Here is a 20,575-nt window from a genome sequence, read left to right on the forward strand (position 1 = left end):
GTGTGTGTGTGTGTGTGTGTGTGTGTGTGTGTGTGCTTTTCAGAATTCAGTCCTGCAATCACTTCAGCACATTTTGCTCTGGATGCATTGAAAGAATGAAGTCCTGTGCGTGCATCACTGTTCCCATCACTAGAAGAAAAGGACATAACATTGGCTCGGTTTGGATGTTCTGCTCCATGAGAAGAAGCTTCTATACCAGTCTGTGGTGAGGCAGTACAACAGGACAGGAGCATGTGGAGCAAAGCTGAGCACCTTGTGGAGACCAAGGCAGTATGGGTCTTCTGGACACAGTCAGACTGTAATTTACTTCAGTCTTGAGAGGGAAGACCTGAGCTTCACTTGGCCCCTTGAGTTGTAATAAGACTGGATATCGGGGTCTGAGAAATTTTTATTCGTCTAACCCCTGGGAGCTGAGACTTAGGACTTCCCCTCACATTGAATACAACTTTCTCCTAAACGTGCCCTTGTCAGTGTCTCCAGGGCAGGTGATAAGGAGAAGGGAAGTGCTTCTTACCAAAGAAGCCCATGACTCTGCTAATCTAGAGTTTGGGTAAGGGTTGTGCTGCTTTGTGGACTTGACGGTGATAATCCAGAAAGCCACAAATCCCAGTGACACCAGCCCCTTGTGTTTCACAGTGAGGACATTGTCAGGACATCTGGCACTCTCTCCACACACCAGGTTGGGAAAGGAAAGCTGGGTGTGATTGACAGGAATGCAGGATTCTGATCCGATATTATTAGTTCTGGGTAAGCATTCATGCTTTGGGGGGCTGTCTGCATTCTTGATGATGGCTTTCAGACATTCAGACCTTACCATTTCAGTTAGTTTCTGTAGAATCAGGATTCAGATGTATAAAAAACTGTTCCTGTAGCGGGTGTTTTCACTTAAGATATCTTCTCAAATATATTTTTTGCTTAATAAAAGTGCTATCTTGTAGACCTTAAAAATATGAGTAAAGCATATGAAAATAAATTAACCCTCACATATAATTTTAAAAAAAATCTGTTATCATTGACTAGTGCATTTTCCCCTAAAGTTGTAATTACTGCTATGCATTTACCTTATATTTTTGGTTGTGAACCTAGCCTTTAATGGCTGAGCCATCTCTCCAGCCAAGCTATGCATTTCTCTACTTGTATATTAAGTAAAATACCACCCTGATTTCTTTCAGCTGATTCCTTATCCAAAATCACCAAGACTTGATTTCAATTTGAACATTTTAATTTAAGTGAATCTAATATTTACTACATTAACTACATAAACATTCCTATTATCTGTGGGACACCATGATTTTGACAGTTCAAATGGGATTTCTAACTGCAAATATCTATTTGCAATAAGGATTGAACTAGTGAACGTAGAGGACTGGGTGCTCCCCATTCTGAACATGTCTCAGGAGACTGTCTCCTCAGACTGTGAAGCAGTCATGTGGATCCAGGATTGGGCTTAGGTTGAGTGGATGGAGAAGCATGTCTTACCCATGGTGAAGTCCATTCGTCTTCAGAGTTGGGCTTTCAGAGCCCATCTGCATGTCATTCTCCCTGCTCACTGCCTTTCCTGCCCCTAATGATGATTGGAATCAAGGCCATCTAATGACCCAATGTCCCCTTCTAATCTGAACCACACCACAATCTTTTTATTTTTTTATATTGTGAAACCTGGTTGCTCTCTTTTGTTGAGAAGAATCAAAATGTGAAATACTTTGTTGTAAGTTACAAAAAATAATTCTCAACCTGGGGCCGGGTGGTTAAGAGCTCATCCTGCTCTTTCAGAGGACATAGGTTCAGTTCCCAGCATCCACATGGCAGCTCACAACTATCTGGTGCCAAGGACTGTGCTGCTGCTGGCCAGATACAGACCTGAGTAAAACGTGCTGTCACTCAGGGCCAGGGCATAATACCAGTGTGATCTGCAGCCCGGGCCATGTCTGGGTCGGTAGCCCTGCCAAAGACAGGACCTTCACTGATGTCTAAGGCTCCTGTCACCATCAAAGGCAGAGTAGATGTCCAGAATCTAAGCCCACACTGGGACCATGTTGGAGTTCAAGGGCCATGGTGCCGTTGGGTCATGCCAATCTAAGTGACCTATGCTGCTATCCAGGACCATGGTGTCATCAGGAACTGGGCTGCTAACAGTGACCATGTCTGGTCCACGGCCCTGCTGCAGCCAAGGTCTGTGTTGATGTCTTTGGCTCCTGTTACTATCAAAACCAGTGAGGATGGGACTACATACAGTTAGTCCTGCCCCTCACAAACTGCACCACTCCAAAGAGAGGGGCCCTGTGCCTCCCCAGGGCAGCACAGTAGAGCTGTCCCTGTTGGCAAGGGTGCAGGTGAGCTGGCCCTGAATACGCGAGAGTGGGAGAGCTAGCCCCACAGTCTGTCACTCAGTGGCAGAGGCAAGGGAGAGATACCGCCCTTCTCCTCTTGCCACCTACTGCAAGCTGGAAAAGCTGGTCCTGGAGTCAGGAGAGTGGGAGAGCAGATCCTGCTCCTCACCAGCTGCAACACTCAGGAGAGTGGACCCTGCACCTAGCCCAGGCAGTATACTCAAGCTAACTTTAGTGCTTGTGGGAGATCTGGCCCCACCCCTCATCTGCCATGCGGTGGAGGGAGTAAAGGGAAGATGACATTCCTATCCCCTGCTTCTCACTGCCTGTGGCACGTGAGAGAGCTGACCCTGAGGTCATGAGAGTTGGAGAATTGGCACTGTACCCCACCGGAAGCAGCACAAGAGAGAACAGGCCTGCTCTCACCTGAGCAACACAATTTAGCTGACCTTGCTGGTGAGGGGATCAGGTGTTCAGGCTAGGGGCATGAGAACAGGATGACTGATCCCATCCCCCTCATCTACCTTGTGCTAAAATGGGTGAGAGAAAACGTGCCCTCCTCCCCTTACCCCTTGCCACCTGTACCAGGTGAGAGACCTGGCCCCTGAGCCACAGAGTGGGAGAATTGGCCCTGCCCCCTCATCAGCTGCAGCACATGGAAGAGTGGCATGGCATCTCACCAGGGCAGCACACTAGAGCTGACCCTGTTGGTGGGGCTCAGTTGAGCCAGGCCTGGAGGCATGAGAGCAGGAGAGCTGTCCTCACCTCCTCCCTGTATTCTATGGGATGGCAAGGGTAAAGGAAATAGGCCTTCCCTCCCACACCTTACCACCTGTGACAGGCAGGAGAGCCGACTGCAGGGGCATGAGAACAGAAGAGCTGGTCCTGCCCCTGCTCACCTGGTGCAGAAATCCGAGAGTGCGCTCTGCACCTCACCTGGACAATACAGTAGAGTTGGCTCTGGAGGTGTGAGCATCAGTGAGCTAGAGCCGAGGGTGTGAGAGCAGGAAAACTGGTCCTGGTCCTTGCTGTCTGCTACATTGGGGGAGCTGGCTGGGGCAGTGCTGGAGAGTTTGTCTGGGTGGTGATGATGAGAGAAAGCTGGCAGGCTGACCAACCCAGCTGCCACCCAGACCCAGAAGCAAGACTACAGGTAACAAACCCAGACACCCACCTCATCTATGAACTGCTGAAGCATGTGAAGGGGCCAGACACACAGATCCAAAGCTACAGAATCTCCAGGACACATAAGATATCCAATTGAGTCCCAGGGAGGGCCCGGTATTGAGGGTGTACCAGAAGCCAGAGGCCTCCAACCTGAGCAATGACTCTTTGCAATAAATACTTACAAGTAAAGACATATGGACAAAAGGATATACTGTGTGACTTAGTGAGCCACACTACAGTTTCCATGCTGAGATTTTTTAATTTTTTTTTCTTTTCTTTTTTTTGTTTGTTTGTTTGTTTATTTGGTTTTAGGGTCATGGGTTTTACTTTTAAATTTTGTTTTGGGAAGGTTGTAAGGACAGAAGGAGGAAGCAAGGGAAATGGGGAGATGGATAGGATTGGGATTCATGATGTGAAATCCACAAAGAATCAATAAAAAGGTTTTTTAAAAAAAATAATTCTGAGGAATAAAAGTGCTCCTACATACAATATCCTCTATAGCAGAGCAGTGAGAGTGCACTCCCCACATGGAACCTCAAAATAACAGACCGTGATTCCATAGGGCCAGCTGCAAATCACTTGGGATGCACTAGGGAAATCTTTGCTAATCCTAACTGCCATAGGGTGACACAAGAGCAGGTGTCCTTTGAGCACCAAGTCAAGCTTCTCTGAGCTGATTTGCATATTGAGACTTTAGCCACAGTGCAGACTGCTCAAACCATCTTTAAAGACAGCTTGCCAGTGCCCAAGAAGCAGTCTAGTCCAGGTCTCAGAGATGGGGTCATCTGCTCTCCTGCTGTGGGTACTGCTGCTCTGGGTTCCAGGTGAGAGGGTGCAGTGTTGGGAGCAACCACTGTGGCCATGACTGTTTTCCATGCTTTGGTGTCCTGATCATTGAAATTATGGCTTTTAATTAGTTTTGTGGTTCCTAGTCACCTTAATTTTCTTATTATTTTAATTACTTTATGTGTATGGTTGTTTTGTTTGTATGAATATCTGTGTATCAGAAGTAGCCCTGTAGCCTCTGGAAGCAAGAACAGCCCTCTAATCCTCTGTAATTTGAGTTACAGAGATTGTGAGACACTAAGTTGGTGTTGGGGACCAGACCTAGTTACCCTGGCCAGTGCTTTTAGCCACTGAGTTATCTATGAAGCCCTGATTTACCTAGCTCCCTCTTCTTCTTTTTTTTTTTCAAGGTAAAACTCAAGATTGCTGTTAAAGACTGCACAAACGACAGTGCTACACCAGGATGGTTTCAGTACAGCTGTGACAGTAATGTGTATGTTATCATTCTAGGCACCACTGGGGACATCGTGCTGAACCAATCTCCATCTTCCTTGGCTGTGTCACTAGGGCAAAGGGCCACCATCTCCTGCAAGGCCAGCCAGAGTGTCAGTAATAACTTTTTCACGTACATGTACTGGTATCAACAGAAACCAGGACAGCCCCCCAAACTCCTCATCTATGGAGCATCCAATACAGCATCCGGGGTCCCTGCCAGGTTCAGCGGCAGTGGGTCTGGGACAGACTTCACCCTCACCATCCATCCTGTGGAGGCTGATGATGCTGCAACCTATTACTGTCAGCAGGGTAAGGAGTTTCCTCCCACAGTGCTCCAGAGCTAAACAAAAACCTCCTGGGGTTGCTGTTCCCTAAGGCTCAGACTCTCAGCTTTCTCCTTCCCCAGGACATCTCAGCCATAGAACCTAGAAGTTTTGATTCCATGAAAGGAAGGTGTGAAATAGAAATTTTTTAAACTGTTAGGTGTGTTGTCCTACTCTGTGTACTTTAATATAACAACTTGTTTGCTAATAAAGACCACTCTGGTACTATTTCAAAGCATTTCTATACTCAATAGACTGACGAGAAAGCAATTTTGAACTTACAAAAAAAAACTTTTCATTCAAAATAATAAGAGCTTTGAACATTGAAGGTTGTCAGTTTTCTTGCTGATGTTCTCACCCTAATGTGTTTCCACTTCTATGTACTTGGGGTTACAAAAACCCCTTTTCAGTAAATCACAGATGTGAGGCTTCTGTAGCTGTTTCTACTGCTTTGATTCTGACCTGCATCTCTGTGTCCATCATGAACATGTATCACAGTCTTGGATTTATCAGCTCTTCTCTCCTCCATGTCCAATAGTCTAGTCTTTCTCTGCAGTATCTTCCACATGTGTGGACACACACTCTCTTTTTGCTTTCCTTCATTTATAATTCCATTTTCACTCTATTTTAGGGGGTGGAGATAAAAAAGTTCTCATTATATATCCTGTGCTCACCTAGGAATCACTATCTAACACTCACTGATGGTAAACTTACAACCCACCTGCACCTTCCCCCAGCAGCTGGATCATGGAACCATACTCAGCTCCATTTCATTTTCCTGTTGTTCTACCATTGCAGATGCATGAACTCCAGAGGATCAAGAGTGCACAGCCATGGTCATGAGTGTTAACTTCCCAGACACCTTCTACTTCCACATGAGCCTTCTTTGAGCATCTGTATCTTTCCATGTGGAACAGGAAAGTTCAACATAATGATCTCTAGCAACTTCTCTCAGATGCATATCTCCTGAGTTTTTCAAGATCACAGTCCCAGATGAAACTGTGTTGTAGTAGTTTTCTAACAATGTATAATAGTTAATGCAAACTCAGTGTCATATGAGCTCAACACCTATAATCTTGGCAGGGTGTGTCTGGGTCCTCTGCTCAGGGTCTCATAGGATACACTCAAGGTGTTGTCAGGGCTGCACTCTCATCTGGGTGCTCAGAGACTCCCCTCCAAGCTCAGTCAGCATGTCCACACAGGAACTCTGTGGCTGAGTTGCTACACCCTTATTAACTGTGGGCTGGCAGCTTCCCTAAGGTCCAACAGGCACTGAGAGTCCCCTGACATGTTCGATCTCAGCTATCACACCAGCAAGGGGACACACAGCAGAGAGGAAAAGGCTTCTCTTTAATGGCTTTGACCTGATTAAATCAGGCATACCCAGGTCAATCTCCCTTTAAAGGAACTTCAAATACTCAGTATTTGTATATTTTTACATCTAAAAAATCTCACCTCCTCTTTGTATTTTAGGTAGCAGCATGTAGTGTCAAATCTGTTCACAGGCCACAAGCAGATGCTCCAGAGACAGCATTGGGATATCTGGGTCTTAAGAGTCACTTGGAGCAGAGAAAAATAGTTGATCTGGGCTTTTCCTGAACTAGAAAAAAATCGTCCTGAGTGAGGTAACTCAGACTCAGAAAGACAAAAACAGTACGTACTCACTCATAACTGGATATGGGCACAAACCATAGGATAACCAGGTTACAATTCACAATCCCAGAGAAGCGAGGGGAAAAGGAGGACCCTAAGAGGGACACACATGGAGTTCCCAAGGAAGGGGAAATAGTTAAGATCTCTTGAGTAAACTGGGAGGGGTAGAAGGGACAGGATGGGAAATGGAAACATGAGGGATCAACATGGCTGAGTTGGGGGAGGGACAGAGAGGGAGAGCAATGAAAGGGATCTCTTGATAGAGGGAGACATTATGAGGTTAGGGAGAAACCTGCTACCAGGGAAATTACCAGGAATTCACAAGATGACCCCAGCTAAGACTCCAAGCAATAGTAGAGAAGGTGCCGGAACTGGCCTTCCCCTGTAATCAGAGTAGTGACTACCCTAATTGTCATCATAAAACTTACATCCAATAACTGAAGGAAGCAGATGCAGAGATCGACAGCCAAGAATAGGGCTGGGATCCACAAGTTTAGTTGAAGAGAGGGAGGAGGGATCATATGGGCAAAGGTATTAGGATCATGGTGGAGAAAACCACAGACAGCTGTCCCAATCTAGTGAGAGCTCAAAGACTCTGTACTGACAGCTGGGAATCCTGCATGGGACTGACTAGGCCCTCTGAATGTGGATGACAGTTGTGTGGCTTGACCTGCTTGTGGGGACCCGAGTTGTAGGACCAGGAGTTATTCTGAAAGCATGAACTGGATTTTTGGATCTCATGCCCTGTGGTGGGATACCTTGCTCAGCCTTGATGCAGGAGGATGTGGCTTGGTCCTGACTCATCTTGTTATGCCAGACTTTGATGACTCCCCAAGGGAGGCCTTACTCCCTCTGATGAGTGGGTAGAGATGGGGGTGGGAGGCAAGGGCACAGGAGAAGGGGAGGAAAGTGAAATGTGGTTGGTATGTAAAATGAAAAATAAAAATTTAATAAACAATATTCTCTGTTTAGATCTGTGACCCATTTTTTAGTTGAATTATTTGATTTGTTGATGACTAGTTGGATAGTAGCCCTCTGGCAGATATGGAATCGGTCAATATTTTTTCCACTCTGTGGGCTGCATTTTTGTCTTATTGACAGTGTTCTTTGTCTTACAGAAGCTTTTCAGTTTCATGAGTTTCCACTTATTAATTGTTGACCTTAATACCTACATGATTAGTGTTCTGTTCAGGAAGTTGTCTCCTGTGCCAATGAATTCAAGGCTATTCCCTGCTTTCTCTTCTATTACTTTCAGTGTATGTGGTTTCTTGTTAAGGTCTTTAACAAACTGGACTCAAGTTTTATGCAGAGTGATAAATATGGATCTCTTTGCAGACATCCAGTTAGACCAGCAACACCTGTTGAAGTTGCTTTCTTTTTTCTATAGTGTACTTCTGCCTTCTTTATCAAAAATCAGGTGTCCATAGGTGTGTGGATTTATGTCTGTTTCTTCAATTTGATTCCATTGATCCATGTGTCTATTTTTATGCCAAGATAAAGCTGTTTTTATTATAATAGCTCTACAGCAGAGCTTGAAGTCAAGGATGGTGATGTCTCCAGAAGTTGCTTTATTGTACAGGATTGTTTTAGCTTTCCTGGGGTTTTTTGTATTTCCATATGAAGTTGAGTATTGTCCTTTCAATGTCTGTAAAGAATTGGGTGGTAATTTTAATGGTGATTGCACTGAATCTGAGGGTTGCTTTTGGTAGGATGGCCATTTTGACTATGTAAACCTACTGGTGCATGGACATGGGAGAGCTTTCCATCTTGTGAAATCTTTAATTTATTTCTTCAAAGAAGTTGTTGTCAAGCAAGTCTTTCACTTGGCTGGTTAGAGTTGCTCCATGATAGTTTATATTATTTCTGGGTATTGTGAAGAGTGTTGTTTCCCTGATTTCTTTTCAGTCTTTTTCTCATTTGTATACAGGAGGGTTACTGAATTGTTTTTGTTGTTTTTTAAGACAGGTTTTCTCTGTGTAGCTTTGGAGCCTTTCCTGGAACTCACTCTGTAGCCCAGGCTTGCCTCGAACTCACAGAGATCCCCTGCCTCTGCTTCTTGAGTGCTGGGATTAAAAGTGTACAGCACCACCGCCTAGTGGGTTACTGAATTTTTTAGTTAACCTTGTATCCAGCCACTTTACTAAAGGTGTTTATCAGCAGTAGGAGTTCCCAGATAGAATTTTTGGGATCACTTATGCATACTCTCATGTCATCTACAGATAATGATACTTTGATTTCTAGCTCATTTGAATTGTGTAAGTGAATACTTCTCTCCTCAGTCTCTTCATTCTTGCCCTACTTCAAGCACTGATCATCTCTCACATGCAACATTATGTTATATTTGTTTTCAAGATCCATCTATCATCTACAGGTCAAGTAAGAACCTCCTGCATAGTTGATTCTACAGTTCACAGAGTAATTTCAACATATTTCAGAGTATTGAGTTATCAAACTAAAAGTCCTGTTTCATAGAAACATATTGTAAAAGTAGCAGAAATATATTTGGGACCATTTCAGAAACTTTTGAAAATTCTGTCTTTGTCTCAGAACATTTAACAGCTTTTTATGTAATACAACTCAGGAACTGCAAGAGCAACAGCAAGGTTTTTTTTTTTTTTTACAATATAATTTAGTTCAACATATCAGCCCCGGATTCCCTTGTTCTCCCCCGTCCCGCTCCCTCCCCATTCCCACAAGCCACCCCCCATTACCACCTCTTCCAGGGCAAAGCCTCCCACAAGGACTGAGATAGATCTGGTAGACTCAGACCAGGCAGGTCCAGTCCCCTCCTCCCAGACTGAGCCAAACATCCCTGCATATGCCCCAGGTTTCAAACAGCCAACTCATGCACTGAGCACACAGGACCCAGTCCCACTGCCTGGATGCATCCCAAACAAATCAAGCTAATCAAATGTCTCACCTATTCAGAGGGACTGATCCAGTTGGGGGTTCCTCAGCCATTGGTTCACAGTTCATGTTTTTTCATTCATTTGGCTATTTGTCCTGTGCTTTATCAAACCTTGGTCTCAACAATTCTTGCTCATATAAACCCTCCTCTTTCCTGCTAATTAGACTCCCGGAGCTCCACCCAGGGCCTAGCCATGGATCTCTGCATCCAGTTCCCTCAGTCATTGGACGAGGTTTCTAGCAGAACAATTAGGATGTTTGGTCATCCTATTACCAAACTAGGTCAGTCCCGGCTGTCTCTCGACGATTGCCAGCAGTCTATTGTGGGGGTATCTTTGTGGATTTCTGTGGGCCCCTCTAGCACTTTGCTTCTTCCTATTCTCATGTGGTCGTCATTTACCATGGTCTCCTATTCCTTGTTCTCCCTCTCTGTTCTTGATCCAGCTGGGATTTCCCACTCCCAGAAGCTCTCTTTCCCTCGACCCTCACCCTTCATTACCCCCACACACATCCAGGCTGTTCATGTAGATCTCATCCATTTCTCAGTCATTGGGCAATCCCTGTGTCTTTCTCGGGATTCTGTTTTCCATGTAGCCTCACTGGTGATGTGAGTAGCAGTCCAGTCATCCTTGTTCCACATCTAGTATCCTCCTATGAGTGAGTACATACCATATTTGTCTTTCTGAGTCTGGGTTACCTCACCCAGAATGATTTTTTCTAGATCCATCCATTTGCCTGCAAACCTCATGATGTCGTTGTTTTTCTCTGCTGAGCAGTATTCCATTGTGTATATGTGCCACATGTTGTTTATCCATTCTTCAGTTGAAGGGCATCTAAGTTGTTTCTAGGTTTTGGCATTTACAAACAATGCTGATATAAACATAGCAGAGAAAGAACCTTGTGGTATGATTGAGCATTTCTTCAGTATATGCCCAAGAGTGGTATAGCAGGATCTTGGGGAAGATTGATTCCCAATTTTCTAAGAAAGCACCATATTGATTTCCAAAGTGGTTGTACAAGCTTGCATTCCCACCAGCAGTGGAGGAGAGTTCCCCTAGTTCCACATCCTCTCCAGCATAAGCTGTCTGCAGTGTTTTTGAACTTAGCCATTCTGACAGGTGTAAGGTGGTATTTCAGAGTTGTTTTGATTTGATTTCCCTGATGATTAGGGATGGTGAGCAATTCCTTAAATGTCTTTCAGCCATTTGAGCTACCTCTGTTGAGAATTCTCTGTTTAATTCTATAGCCCATTTCTTAATTGGACTGTTGGGCATTTTGATGTCTAATTTCTTGAGTTCCTTATATATTCTGGATCAGTCCTCTGTCAGATGTGGGGTTGGAGAAGACCTTTTCCCATTCTATAGGCTGTCACTTTGCCTTGTTGACCATATCCTTTGCTCTACAAAAGCTTCTCAGTTTCAAGAGGTCCCACTGATTGATTGATTTTCTCAGTGTCTATGCTACTGGTATTATATTTAGGAAGTGATCTCCTATGCCAATGCATTCAAGACTACTTCCTACTTTCTCTTCTAGCATGTTCAGATTAGCTGCATTTATGTTGAGGTCTTTTATGCACTTGGACTTAAGTTTTGTGCACAGTGATAGATATGGATCTATTTGCAGCCTTCTACACACATTGATATCTAGTTATGCCAGCACCATTTGCAACAGCAACCTTTAAGGTAAACATCCTTATTATATTTTCCCATCAAGGGTTGAAGAGTGTGGGTTAAAGATTTAAGGGAGATGGAAGCAGGGAGATGGGAGAAAAGTAGGGGGCAGTTAACTAACACTAAGGATGTGTAAAGACGCCGCAGAAAAACCCACAAGTCTACAAGCCATTTATAAATATGTTTGCAAGTGTTTGAAAAGAGGTTCAGTGTGTGGACAAGTCTGCTCTCAGAAGCTATGGGATACTAAATTAAGATCTCAGTGCTAGGCATAGCCTCCTGCCCTGTGAGTTATTGGTCAGGGGAGCCCTCACAGCACCCAAAGCAGCATGGGCTATTACTGTTCCTCTTTGCTGCCAGCCATAACTAATTGGCTAGACCCTATTATACTGAAGGCACCATATATTTTGGATGTAAGACACAGAGAAGTCAGTCTCAAACAAGACTGGAAACAGGAAGTCAAACTGCCTTCGAGATATTAATATTTACACCCCTAGATCAGTGATGTTCTTAGCCCTAGTCAGAGAAGCTTCTTTTACACTGACTGAGCAGTGGGCCATCACCAAAGCTGCAAGCAACAGTAGAGTTCAAGTCTGTTTGGAATGTCCTAAGTCCTCACCTCACCTATCCCATTCAGAACACCTTGCCTAGATCCCTCTCATTGTTACTGAACATGGCTGTGAACACTTAGGTGACAGATCATGACTTTATTCAAATCTAACCTGTTTCTATTTGCATTTTTATAGAAAGGAATTCAGCCTTTGTTGTGTGGAAATGGAACCATTTAGGGAAAAACTGTAGAAACAGAAATGGCAGAGCTTCATCACACTGTCACTCATGCCATGGATGTCTGCAATATCTCAGGCCATGAGCTCAGTGGGAAGATATCCTTGGTACAGATCTCTAGAGCTCCTAATAGCATGGGGTGCATCAAATTCCATAACAAATCCACATTAACTGAGTAGCTCATTCATCCTCAAGCCTGTGCCCCTCGACACTAGGAATGACATGGCTGGCTTCTCTGATCAGACTCATTTAAAGTCTAAATTAAAAGGAAATTGGAAATTTTCTTTTTAAATGTGGCCCTTTTTGTCCCCAAAGATGCCCTCAAAGATATTGCCTCACAACAAGTCACTTGCATGCCTTGAGTCTTTCTGATTTTACTTTCTGAGTTGAGACTTTATGGGCTCCTATGAATAGGTTAGGTATATTCAGGGAGTTGCTCTGTCTTTTTAGAAAATTCAAATTTAAATATATTTTATCATATTCTTCCACTCCTCCTAGTCTTTCCACATCCTCTCCCTTGCCTACCCATCTAACTTTAGGCTCTTTCTCAAAGTTCAAAAGGAATACAACCACAAACCCCCCAAAAACCACGAAAACAAAATAAAACAACACCAAATAGAAAAAAACTATACCCAAATAAAAGCACGCACACACACACACACACACACACACACACACACACACACACACACACAAATATGGAATTCTATATGTTGGTCAAATATTCCTACCTGTCCTGGAGTGGTTGATATATCCAGTGTCATTATATTGGAGAAAACTGATTTTCCCTCTTGCAGAGTGTGTAACAGTTCAGTTGCTAAGATTTACCCTAATAGATAGGTTTTTCTTCATTCATTTTAATATACCAAAATTAAATACAATAAGATAAAACAAAAGCTATCACATCAAAGTTTGACAAGACAAAATAACAGAAGGAAAAGAGCCCAAGGAAAAGCACAAAATCAAGACCTACTCATTTGCACACTCAGGAATCCCGTAAAAGCAATATATTGGAAGCTATAATATGTAGATAAAGGACCTAGTGCAGTCCTGGGCAGACCCTGTGCATACTGCTTCAGTCTCTGTGAGTTCATATGAGCTTTTCTCTTGTTGATTTAGACAATAATATTTCGTGGTGTTCATTACCCCATCTGGCTCTTATGCTCTTTTTTTCACATTTTTTTAATTTATTTTACAATACAATTCAGTTCTACATAATAGGCTCTTACACTCTTTATCCTCCTCTTCTACAGGGTTCTCTGAGCTCTGAGGGGAGGTATTTGATGGCTAAGACCAACAAAATATTTAATAGCTCAAATAGCTCATGCTGGCAAGGATGTGGAGTAAAAAGACCACTCATAAATTGCTGGTGGATGACAAACTAGCTGAGAAGGAAATCAGAGATACATCACCCTTTACAATAGTCACAAATGATATAAAATACCTTGGGGTAATACTAACCAAGCAAGTGAAGGACGTATATGACAAGAATTTAAGTCCCTGAAAAAATAAATTGAAGAAGACGTCAGAAAATGGAAAGATCTCCCATGCTCATGGATAGGCAGGACCAACATAGTGCAAATGGCAATTTTACCAAAAGCAATCTACAAATTCAATGCAATCCCCATCAAAATACCAACACAATTCTTCACAGACCTGGAAAGAATAATACTCAACTTCATATGGAAAAACAAAAAACCCAGGATAGCCAAGAGAATCCTGTACAATAAAACAACCTCTGGAGGCATCACGATCCCTGACCTCAAGCTCTACTATAGAGCTACAGTAATAAAAACAACTTGGTACTGGCATAAAAACCAACATGTGGACCAATGGAATTGAATTGAAGACCCTGACATTAATCCACACACCTATGAGCATATAATTTTTGACAAAGAAGCCAAAAGTGTACAATGGAAAAAAGAAAGCATCTTCAACAAATGGTGCTGGCATAACTGGATATCACCGTGTGTAGAAGGCTGCAAATAGATCCATATCTATCACTGTGCACAAAACTTAAGTCCAAGTGCACCAAAGACCTCAACATAAATCCAGCTACTCTGAACATGCTAGAAGAGAAAGTAGGAAGTAGTCTTGAATGCATTGGCATAGGAGATCACTTCCTAAATATAACACCAGTAGCACAGACACTGAGAGAAACAATCAATCAGTGGGACCTCTTGAAACTGAGAAGCTTTTGTAGAGCAAAGGATATGGTCAACAAGGCAAAGTGACAGCCTACAGAATGGGAAAAGGTCTTCACCAACCCCACATCTGACAGAGGACTGATATCCAGAATATATAAGGAACTCAAGAAATTAGACATCAAAATGACCAACAGTCCAATTGAGAAATGAGCTTTAGAACTAAAAAGAGAATTCTCAACAGAGGTAGCTCAAATGGCTGAAAGACATTTAAAGAATTGCTCAACATCCCTAATCATCAGGGAAATCAAATCAAAACAACTCTGAGATACCACCTTACACCTGTCAGAATGGCTAAGATCAAAAACACTGAAGACACTTTATGCTGGAGAGGATGTAGAACCAGGGTAACTCTCCTCAAATGCTGGTAAGAATGCAAGCTTTTACAACCACTTTGGAAATCAATATCGTGCTTACATAGAAAAGTGGGATTCAATCTCCCCCAACATCCAGCTATATCACTCTTGGGCATATACCCAAGAAATGCTCAATCATACCACAAGAGCACTTGCTCAGCTATGTTCATATCAGCATTGTTTGTAATAGCCAAAACCTGGAAACAACCTAGATGCCCTTCAACTGAAGAATGGATAAATAACACGTGGTACATATACCCAATGGAATACTACTCAGCAGAGAAAAACAATGACATCATGAGGTTTGCAGACAAATGGATGGATCTAGAATAAAATCATTGAGTGAGGTAACCCAGACTCAGAAAGACAAATATGGTATGTACTCACTCTTAGGAAGATGCCAGATGTGGAACAAGGATGACTGGACTGCTACTCACATCACCAGTGAGGCTACTTGGAAAATGGGACCCCAAGAAAGACAGGGAGAAATGGATGAGATCTACATGAACAGCCTGGACATGAATGGGAGCAATGAAGGGCGAGGGTCAAGGGAAAGAGAGCGGGAGATCCTAGCTGGATCAAGAAAAGAGAGGCAGAACAAGGAATAGGAGACCATGGTAAATGAAGACCACATGAGAAAAGGAAGAAACACAGAGCTAAAGAGGCCCACAGAAATCCACAAAGATGCTCCCACAAAAGACTGCTGGCAATGGTCGAGAGACAGCCGGGTCTGACCTACTCTGGTGATGGGATGGCCAAACACCCTAATAGTTGTGCCAGAAACCCCATCCAAGCACTTAGGAATCTGGATGCAGACATCCACGGCTAGGCCCCTGGTGGAGCGCTGGGAGTCTAATTAGTGAGAAAGAGGAGGGTTTATATGAGCGAGAATTGTTGAAACCCAGGTTGGATAAAGCACAGGGACAAATAACCAAATGAATGGAAACACATGAACTATGAACCAAAGGCTGAGGGGCCCCCAACTCTATCAGGCCTTCTGAATAGGTGAGACAGTCAATTGGCTTGATCTGTTTGGGAGGCATTTAGGCAGTGGTACCAGGTCCTGGGCCCGTTGCATGGGTTAGCTGTTTGAAACCTGGGACTTATGCAGGGACGCTTAGCTCAATCTGGGAGGAGGGGACTGGACCTGCCTGGACTGAGTCTATGAGGTCGATCCCATTCCTCGGGGGAGACCTTGATCTCGAGGAGGTGGAAATGGGGGGTTTGCTGGGGTGAAGGGGAGGGGGGCAGGAAGGGAGAGAACAAAGGAATCTGTGGCTATTATGTAGAACTGAATAGTATTGTAAAATAAATAAATACATTGAAAAAAAATTACACACACACATTCTCACCCCCACACACATACACTCACACACAAATAAATAAAACCTCTTATTTTATATGAAGTTAAAAAATTTAAAAATACTAATAAGAATGTTAATTTAACAAAAACAAAAAAAACACTTCTAACCTCCATCTTTCCACTTCTCCATCACCTCTCCATTTGTTTTAGGAGATTTGAGAGCTGCTGTGGATCATGCAGTATAGAGATTACATTTCTTTTCCTTTCTTTTCTTTTTCATTTTCAAGACAGTGTTGATTTTTCTAACAGCACTAGCTCCCTTTTAAGTTGCTTTGTAGACAAGGCTGGCCTCTGCCCCCGAAGGACTTGGATTACAGGCAAGGTTACAATTCATATCATTTAGTAAAATAGGAAAATGACAGGTAAAAAGCTAATAGTTCAACTGGGACAGAAATGACAACAGTGTCCACACAGTTTTCTTCATTATGTGTCAAGCACAACATCCACTAGATAGTATTCACATGAACTAATTGTGACCATTGTTCCAGGAGTTCTCTCTGCACTATACATAAACCTCATCCTTCTTGGTCAAATTCCAGCATGTTAGCATCAGGCCAGGCTTTCACACGTCAGTTCCATTGACCTCCTTGCTAAAGCCCAGCCCATCCTTTCACCATACCCAGTGCTCAGGACTCCTGTGCATTCCCTGACTGTTACATCTTCTGTTCTATCATCTTGTCATTCTTTCTGTCAGAGGGTACTGACTGTTCTTTCCTGATGAGAGGGTAGTTCTGCTGTACTGAAGAAAAGTACCAATGTTAAGGAATAGAAAGTTAAGTTATAAGTCAACAAAAACAAGAATGAAATCATTATGAATAAAAATAAATATTAACAGAACTATATACAAAAATAGATGACGATGTGGGGCTTGGGGTGAGGCAGAAGATCTGGTCACCTGTGTAACCCAGGCATTGTATCCTGGGCTACCTGAAAACTCAAGATCCTCCTGCCTCAGCTTCCTACCTGTTTGGATTACTGGAATACATCACCATGCCTGACAGAAGAGTGGTTCTTGATGCAGTAATGCAAAAGAAGTCAAAAGCACCAAAGACAACAGGAGAATCTCATGGAAGCAGTAGAGGAATGACATCACAAATATTCATTATTGTGTCCCACAACCACTGAACCATCCTCAAAGTAAGAACTATATGATTGGGAGCTGTTTAAAAATTACATGGCCCTTTGCATGGATATTATACATGGTATAATATGGGAATGTTTTTATTATGAGCATAAATAAGAAATATCACCTTACTATCCATATTATAACAAGTCAACACTCTAGTTTTGAATTCAAAAATCAACTATAGATGAGCACACCTCAAAAATAAAGATAAAATGTGAAGAATAACTTGTATTATTTCATGAGCTGTGTACTTGTTTTGCCATGTTTCTCTCTTCTTTGAACTCTAGTTGGTTCACAATGAGCAACAAAACAGTGAATGTGCACAATAAAATAAAAGAAGCCAACTGTGTAGAGCAGAGACCCGGAAAAAGAAACAGTGAGTATGAGCTGAGGAGTAGGGAACTGTCCATTCTTCTCTTTCTTTTCTCACTTCTTTCCTTTCTTCCCTTCTCTTTCTTTCTTCTTTTCTCTTCCTCCCTTCCTTGGTCCCTCTCTCTATCATCATTCTTCACCTCCTTCCTCCCTCTTCCACTTCACTCCCTCTCACTCACTCACCCTCCTCTTGGTCTCATTCCTCTCCCTCTCCCCTCACTCCTCTGCATCCTTCCTCCCTTCCCTTCTCATTCCCTCACTCCTTTCTTCCTACACATCTTACTCCAGTGCTTCTTTTTTCTCTCTTATTACTACTTCTTATTAACTAATAACTTTTTTCATTGTCTTATATAATTAAAATACTACTGTGTCATTTTCTCCCTTAAAATCTTGCTAGAAAATCCATACTTCTGGCTACGTAAATCAAGAAAGGGGGAGGGCTAAGAATGGGAAGAAATACTCACTTCTATATCTGCCTACCTGTCTATCCATCTGTCTGTCTTACAATGTTTCTGAGGAAAATCAACAGTTCTGTTAATTAGCTTTTATCACCATGACAAGATGCAAGGTATCTCTCTTTCAACAATCTTGAATGTTTTAAAGAACAGTACAAAAGAATTTTTACAAGTATCTCAGCCAATCTCCTTTACAAAGTTCTTTCCTTCATTTATGAAGTCCTATATTTCCTGAAGTTTTATTTATGATCAGCCTGAAGAATTACCTTTCAGTGTTTCATTTATTTTTAAAAATGAGCTGGGGTGGCTCTGTGTATAATGTGCTTGCCATGTAAGTGTGAGGACCTGCTTCACACCTCAGGAACCACATAAAGCCAGATGCAGCTGCACCACAGGACTGTACTGAGAGTGATAGTGTGAAAAGATGAGAGACGGAGACTGGAGAATCCCCAGAAGACCCTTTCATGAGAGGTGGTGAACAAGAGACCCATTCGCAGATAAGGCAGAAGGCAACGGTCACACCCAAGCTTGGCCTCTTATCTCTACCCATGTCCCATGGCAAGGAGGTGGCCCTCAAACAAGAGCAGACACAAACATACAAACATACACACACAACATCACACACACTGAAACACAGATTTTTTTAAATAAGGAAATATGTCAAAAGTTCATTACATTACTTTCTTCCAGTCTTTATTCTCCATTCCCTCTCAGATAATATTTTCATTGGGTGTGCAAGTTGTTCCTGAAATAACTTACACTCTTTACATAGTACAGCCATACTTCACTTCACTGTATCACACCTCAGAGAGAGGAGAGGGAAAATATCCAAGAGAATAGGCTGCAAGACACCTTTAAGATACACTTGCCATGCTCTGGTAAATTTTCAGCTGACACCAACTCCCAGTGGGTGAAACAGGAGCAGGTGCCCCTTTGAGCACCAGCACACACTTTTCTGGGCTGATTTGCATATTGAGTCATTATACAGCAGCCCAAGCTTCTTTAAGGGCAGCTGCTAGGAGCCTAAGAATCACCCTTTCTTCATGTTCCCAGAGATGGAGTCAAACACACTCCTCCTATGCATGCTGCTGCTCGGAGTTCCAGGTGAGAGGGTGCAGAGAAGTGTTGGGAGCATCCACAGTGGCCATCATGGTTTTCCATGTCTCTAGTATCTTGATCATTAGAATTGAGGCATTTGTAATTGGTTTTAAGTCTCCCAATGCCTTTGATTTTCTGTTTTCTCAAAGTGATGCCCACAAGTATTCGTACAATGATAAATTCCTCTGCTGGGAAGGTTTCTAAGCATATTTAACCATGGCTTGTGGGTTTATCATTCCAGGTTCCACTGGGGACATTGTGCTGACCCAGTCTCCAGCTTCACTGGCTGTCTCTCTGGGACAAAAGGCCACCATCTCTTGCAAGTCCAGTGAAAGTGTCAATTATTATGGCACAGATTTATTGCAATGGTATCAACAAAAACCAGGATAGCCCCCCAAACTCCTCATCTATGCAGCATCCAATAAAGCATCTGGGGTCCCTGCCAGGTTCAGTGGCAGTGGGTCTGAGACAGACTTCACCCTCACCATCCATCCTGTGGAGGCTGATGATGCTGCAATCTATCACTGTCAGCAGGGTAAGGGGGTTCCTCCCACAGTGTTCCAGGGCTAAACAAAAACCTCCTGGGGTTGCTGCTCACTGAAGCTCAGTCTCGGAGCACTCTGTAAGTGTCTAAAGTCTCAATACAGGGCTCTAGGCTTGTTTGGGGAAAGACCTTAAACAATGAAATGAACTTTTATAAACTGATATGCATGATTGTATCATTCCATATACTTTATAATTTATTGAATTCCCAATAAAAGATAGACCTTTACCATTGTTTCTTAATTTTTACTTATTTATTTAAATTTTTATTAATACACATTTATCTTTGGATGATTTTTCTCTCTTCCTCCCCTGTCTCCCTGACCACATCTCTGCCCAGTCGCTCCCAACTTCAGTATTCCTCCTTTGAATTTCCTATCACTTAAGATTTACTGTTTCTTCTTTTTTAATGTGTTTTCAGAGATACTAAATGCAAATTACTTCACTGGAGAAAAATTTAACCAAAGACATTTATTGTGTGTGTGTGTGAGTGTGTGTGTGTGTGTGTGTGTGTGTGTGTGTGTGTGTGTAAGATAGAGAGAGAGAGAGACAGAGAGACAGAGAGAGAGACTAAGACAGAGAGAGAGAGAGAGAGAGAGAGAGAGAGAGAGAGAGAGAGAGAGAGAGAGTAGTTCAGAGGATAACTGCAGAAGTTAATTCTTTCTTTCCACCTTATTGGGTCTGGGTATCAAACTCAGGGTCATCAGTCTTTGCTGTAAGCACCTTCCCTGTTACCAGCTGAGCAATGTTGCCAGTCTGACCTACCATTTCTTATTTTTAATGGTTTAGTTTATTTTAAACTGGGGTGGGGAATGGTGGGTGGGTGTATAAATATCTGTCAGAAGAGGGCATCAGATCCTAGGGTGCAGGAGTTTCAGGAGGTTTTGAGGTAGTTGATGTGGGTGCTGGAAACCAAGCTGTAAGAGCAGGAAGTAGAGGTA

The 20,575-nt window shown here is 42.9% G+C and overlaps 1 long non-coding RNA gene across 2 annotated transcripts in view; it reads right to left on the reverse strand.

Annotated features, from left to right (window-relative positions):
• Window positions 1–561: 561 nt before the first annotated feature.
• LOC143272383 (uncharacterized) overlaps window positions 562–20,575 on the reverse strand; it is a 43,732-nt gene continuing 23,718 nt past the window's right edge. Inside the window, exons 1-3 of one of the 2 annotated variants that reach the window (XR_013049896.1) lie at window positions 17,004–17,055; window positions 5,564–5,723; window positions 562–940 (exon numbers count right to left, since the gene is read on the reverse strand). This is a non-coding gene — a long non-coding RNA (uncharacterized LOC143272383). Of the gene's footprint in view, window positions 941–5,563; window positions 5,724–17,003; window positions 17,056–20,575 lie in introns of those variants that run through there. The other variant, XR_013049895.1, reaches the window with a different exon arrangement.

Source organism: Peromyscus maniculatus, chromosome 3, assembly GCF_049852395.1.
Source record: "Peromyscus maniculatus bairdii isolate BWxNUB_F1_BW_parent chromosome 3, HU_Pman_BW_mat_3.1, whole genome shotgun sequence".
NCBI lineage: Eukaryota > Metazoa > Chordata > Mammalia > Rodentia > Cricetidae > Peromyscus > Peromyscus maniculatus.